General features: G+C 35.1%; 1 protein-coding gene across 1 annotated transcript in view; it reads right to left on the reverse strand.

Moving 5' to 3' along the window:
* Nucleotides 1-4,206: 4,206 nt before the first annotated feature.
* Nucleotides 4,207-6,012, reverse strand: part of LOC107569326 (histone H2A-like) — a 15,275-nt gene continuing 13,469 nt past the window's right edge. Inside the window, exon 2 of the mRNA XM_016255394.1 lies at nucleotides 4,207-4,218. The gene's annotated coding sequence lies outside the window, so the exon portion shown is untranslated. The remainder of the gene's footprint in view (nucleotides 4,219-6,012) is intronic.

The following is a 6,012-nucleotide window of genomic DNA, read 5'->3' on the forward strand; positions in this document are numbered from 1 at the left end:
TCTCTCCAGTTTGTGCCACTATGAAAAAAATTAAAACAAAAAAAAAGCAGTTGATTATAAAAATGTCTTTGCATAGAGGTAACTCAGCAATATGCAATAGAAAACCCCTTAAATTTTTTTTTAAAAGTCTATATTCAAAAAATAAAAAGATAATTTGTTTACAGAAAACGTTATAAGATGCCAAATAATATTCAAGGCTCCATTTGAAAAGTGCATATTTCCTTCTCTTTAACAAACAAATAGGCAGAAATGATTAAGAACAATATTTCAATATTTTACAATTATTACCTTTAAAAATATATCTCCTGTAATCATTGTTTGCGTCTGTTGTGACTAAATGCAAGACAGATTAATCGGTAATAACAATTATAATTTTAAAATGATAAAACTCAACCATTTTGAGCAAGAATATAATATATATACAATACATTCTTCACTGGTAAAGTGCTGTCACGCCCTTTTGGCAGCAGCTGGATTAGTATTTTGAGTGTTAAGTCTTTTGTTTTCTAATGAATAGCTCCACAATTATTAAGAATTCATGTGTGTCCCTTTGGCAGCAGAAAGAGCTCGTCAAGAGCTTTCATTAGATTGGTATGTTACTTAAGCCTTCCTGGTTCTCACCCCTCAATATATTCATATGCAGCATGTCTCCTTTTTATCATTTTTGCGTGTGTAGTGGCTCATTAGTGAAACCTGTCAGACCTGTCTGAGGTGTGTAATTGGTTTCTGATGAAGTTTAGTCATGTCTATGCACCGCCAAACAACACTTCTCTAGAATTTGCTGAATGCTCTACTCTGCAGTATTACAAAGCCTTCATTATAATGCACAGAAGAAGAAAAAAACATACACATTAGCCTGTAAGTCGCCATGTCCCTGAAATGATTGTTTTGCTAAAGTAAGCTGGTCTTTATGCTGACAGACGAACAATCACAGCATTTAATAAATGAATTGGGTTGATTATCCACAGTGGGAGGATCAGGTCTTCAGATAGAGGAATTAATTATGATTTATTTATTTTTTTTGATTATTTCATATCGTCAGAGTATGACAAGGACATTAAAAGGATGTATCCGTATTGTTTTAATTTATATAGCATGGCAAGACAATTACGGTTACATATAATTATCGGTCATGCAGTTGATAAATGACACCGCAATAAAGCTAATGTGTCTGCTGTGTGCCATTTACATTTTTATGAAACTTACATTTCTTCACTACATTGCAAAGCATAGACTTTTCCCTCCCCTTTATTTCAGGAAAATATGCTGCGCCTCGTTATTTTAAAGTGAAGAAATCGGGAACCTTTTATTTCTACCAGCCAGTGATGCTTCTGAAGGAACACGCCTGGAATCTGTTGCTATAGTAACAGTGCATCTGTTAAGATTGTGGTTACTTCAGCAAACAGTTCCATCCATTTTATCATTCAATGGTACTGTTTAGAGATCAGTCATGCGCACGCATTGTAGACACTTTTTTAACGTTTTTGCTCAGTCCATGTAATAAATGCACATCCTTGAATGTGAGCCATGCATAGCTTCTGATGTGACCGGTTTCAGGGGCGGCCACAATTGCAGTCGATTGGAAAACATCACATTTTGACTCATTCCTAGCTGGAAAACCATCCTGACGTGTTAGAAGTGATGTTCATTTGGGATGTTCAGCCCGAGAAATACATCTTGGATGCACCTGAACCTCTGCTGCTGTCTCCGCTGACGCTGTAAAGTCCAAGACAATCAGACTGACTCTCTAATTTCTCATCCACATACTGCAGTGTCAAGGAGAATTAAAAAAAAAGAAAAATGAATGGATGCAAAAGTACACGGACCGGTAGTTGCTCTTTTGTGCATTGTGGGCGTTATGTGAGGTGTGTACGTCTCCTGGAAGGTAGTTGAAGGACAGACACCACCGAGGGATCATAACTGTGCAGACTAATCTTAGCAGACGGGTGTTAAGAGACTCTGCAGCTGTCATCATGTCCATCAATAAAACCACAGAGACCACCAGTGAGAGCAGGTCAGTGGCAGCCAGATACTTCTAAGGTCTTTAATTGCATCAGTTGTACACCTGGTTTCAGCTGTAGGCTGCTACTTAGGGCACATGTTTATAGTCAAGGAGTGCAAGCTCATGTGTTGAACGATTACACTGAACGCAAGTAGGTCCTAGACTAGACTGTGATAAATAACTAGATGATCTTCAAACATGTCTTTTGAGTTCTGACACACTCCACGTGAGGAGCGCAGGTGAGACGACACTGACAGGACTGAGTCATTTAAATGTATTATTTCCTATAAGTGATTTATTATTATTCTCTTACAGTAATCAACATTGTATTGTTCGTATTGTACTGTATGTAGCACTGGAGTTACACGTGTATCAGAACAGGCTGCAGTCAAGGTGAAGGTCATGTTTAAAGAGAGCTGCGGGGTTAAGGGTCGAAGTGTAATTGGCGTGATGAGTTTAAACGAGCATAAACGTCTGATGGTTTGAGAGACGAGTCTCTAGCCATGATCTTTGCTTCAGCAGGATTCAATATCGGTCACTAATATTGTGAAAGCAGCGAAGGGTTGCTCGTTGTTACTGTGCAGGGGGTTTTACTCCAGGAATATGGTTATTTTAGTGGTTTAAAAAATCAACATATTTTTCCGTTTAGGTCATCTTTTGGTGTTGTTTTAATGAGTTATGCATTCAGTGTCAAATGTGCCAAGTTTTGTGGCATGCCTGTTTGTTTGCAGTGAGCTAAAAAGGACAAAACCTGTACTTAATGTTTTTGCATTTGTATATTTTGATCGTGCTGTCAAACGATTAATCGCGATTAATCGCATCCAAAATAAAAGATTTTGTTTACATAATATATGTGTGTGTGACACACATATATTATGTAAACAAAAACTTTTATTTTGGATGCGATTAATCGTTTACAGCACTAATACTTTGGCTATGGGGACACGTCTAGGGAAGGGAAGTGAGCATCAAATAATTCAATTAACTTCATCTCAAATCAGATTTAATACCATTCTGTAGCAATTCAAATGTCGCTGCTTGTGCCATCCATCTGTGTTATATAAATCTGGCAATTTTTCATACATTCATATTCAGCATTTTATTTTATTTTTGGACACACCCTTGGACTGTTTTGCCCCATGTGCTCAGTGTGACCCAGTTTCCCCCGTCTTTGATTATGTTCACCTGTGTCCTCATTAGTCGATCCTCTACACCTGTCTGTCCCTCGTTAGCACCCCTATTTTAGTTGTGTTCATTTCACTGTTTGGTGTTCAGTCTGCTATGGCATTATGTGTGTCGCCTGTCTAAAGTATAGTTTTGCGTGTGTAGTTGCACATTAGTGAAACCTGTCAGACCTGTTTGAGGTGTTTAATTGGTTTCTGATGAAGTTTAGTCATGTCTATGCATCGCCAAACAACGCTTCTCTAGAATTTGCTGAATGCACTACTGTGCTCGGCTGCCAACAGCAGTATTGTTTTGCTTTGTGTTTTTCAGTGTGGTTCAGCTAAGAGAATGTTGTTTTGTTAGTACCGTGGTTCTCCTATAACAGATCTGAAGTCTGTGCCAGATCATGTGGAATGAAAGGGTTTCAAGTGTTTATTTTCCGAGCATCTCAGCATGTCAGATAATTAAAGTGTTGTGTTCTGTCCAAGATGCAGAGACTTAACATAACAAACCTACTACATTTGCGGCACTACTTTGGAAAAATGCAGACCGAAACTTGTATATTTGGCTCGATGAAACTATAACTGCTCTCACAACTTACTTTTTGTTATTTTATCTCAGATGACTTCTCTAGTGAAAAATAAATATAGAGAACTGCCTTTGAAATACATTTATTTCATGCTAAGCATACTACAAATACATTTACATATTATTTGCATAATAATAATAAACTGGTATACTTAGTCTGCTAAATTGAAACAGCAAATCTTGTACTTACTGCACTTTAATTGTAAGTCCAACTAAAGATGTACGGAACTAATGCCAAGCATGCTTTTGGTGCATTTTAAATATATAGCGATATTATTCAAATATCATACAATCCTCATCAATAGTGATGTTTAAAACACATTTTAGCCTTAATATTGAGAAATGTGCATTGTGCGCAAGTAGTACTCCAAATAAAGTTTAATGTAATTTATATATATATATATATATATTGATAATAGAGTATAAAGAGACATTAAAGCAAATACAATGTTAACAGATTTGAACTAGTATGAAATAAATGTATTTTAAATACAGTATATTACTATTTTACTAGAGTTTGGAATAAATAAATTATATATATATATTATTATTATTATTATTATTTTTTTTTATGTATTTTTATTTTTTTTAATTGAACCATGGTTTACTGAACAAGTTGCTATTTCTTTAAATACATTTAATTATAATTGCACATTTCTTAGGAACTAATAATCAACACTCAACTTAAAAAAAAATGTATGCAAACATGTGACATAATGCAGTTTTTACATAAACTTCTAAATACTAAAATTTCTATGTGTTGATGAAATATAGACTATTCGTTTATAGGCTACAGTTGCTGTCATTACTTATTCATAACAGATCCATTTAAACAGGCTACATTAATTAAGACATCACTAACAGGTAATGTAAAATATAATGAGTGTAATATTTCACGAAATGCTCTTCTCTAGACTTCATTTCTCTAGCAAATAACGAGTGTAGACGCTGAAGTAAATGAAATGCTTCGTGACATTTTGTGTACGAGCTGTTTTATCGACGTCTTTCCACGGTTGCAACGCTGATTGAGCGATTGTTACATGAGATGTTCATTCATGTTTATTTCGCGTTAAAAGTGATCGTACAGAGGTGAGAACAATCGCGTCCACTTGCATGCTTGTGTTTATACCAGCAGGTTCTGAACCAGCTCTTCTGTGCAGCGATATGGCATGCCACATCAAACACATTTATTGTTTGAACTTCCTGGAAAAAATAAAAATTGACATAACTCAAAGATGAAGTTTCACTCGTGCAGAAGTTAAAACAATGCTGCATTTATTCGGTGCACATGAGTACCGAACCGAAAGACCTGTACCGAAAATGAATGAATAGCCGACGTGTACCATTACACTTCTATATATATATATATATTAGGCCCGTAAAGTATGCTAGTTTATATGCAGTCCTTTGGCATCTCCCTGTGGTATTGTTTGGTATGGCAGCTTGACTTGTGCTTATATATACATATATGTTAAAGTTACTGTATAATTGAGTTTTACATACTTTGAAGTTGTATAGGATATCTGCAGTGACATTTTTGCAAAGTATGTTTGCAAAAAAGAACATGCGATGCTTAAATCTATCTTGAATTTGTTTTGTTTACAAAAAACCAAACAAAAGGTGTTAGGTACAAAGGTTTTAGTGTTGATTTGGAGAGGAGCGGGTCTTCTACGGGGGTACTAAGAAATTAACATTATTTTTTTTATTAAAATGTAATTAATGCAATATAAAGATACATCCAAACCAGTTTTTTTATTAATTGATTTTATATGTATTTTATTATTTATTTTTCACTTGGTAGATCTCAGTGAGCCTTTCTGGTTCTCACACCTCAATATATTCATATGCAGCATTGTTTATTTTATTTTATCATTATTATAGCTGCTGCTGCTTTAATAGTTGTTTGTGACTAAATACATTACAACAGCATTGGTTTCATAATCTCATGCTTTAGCAGTCCAGCTGTGTTTTAGCACTCATGTTGATGGATTAGATCTGATGGCATGTGTCCTTTTTATCCTTTTTGCGTGTGTAGTATAGTATGTATCTTGTGTGTTTTATCCTTTGGTGAATTGTTGTTGTGATCTTTGATTTGTGTCTTCTATTATGATGTAAACTTGTATATACTATGTTATTTATTGCTGCTTTCTTGGCCGGGTCACTCTTGCAAAAGAGATTGTAACTCAATGAGTTTTTAACCTGGTTAAATAAAGAAATGAATGAATGAATAGTGGCTCGTTAGTGAAACCTGTCAAACC

The sequence above is a fragment of the Sinocyclocheilus grahami genome, unplaced genomic scaffold (assembly GCF_001515645.1).
Source record: "Sinocyclocheilus grahami isolate Dianchi unplaced genomic scaffold, SAMN03320097.WGS_v1.1 scaffold1334.1, whole genome shotgun sequence".
NCBI classification, from domain to species: domain Eukaryota; kingdom Metazoa; phylum Chordata; class Actinopteri; order Cypriniformes; family Cyprinidae; genus Sinocyclocheilus; species Sinocyclocheilus grahami.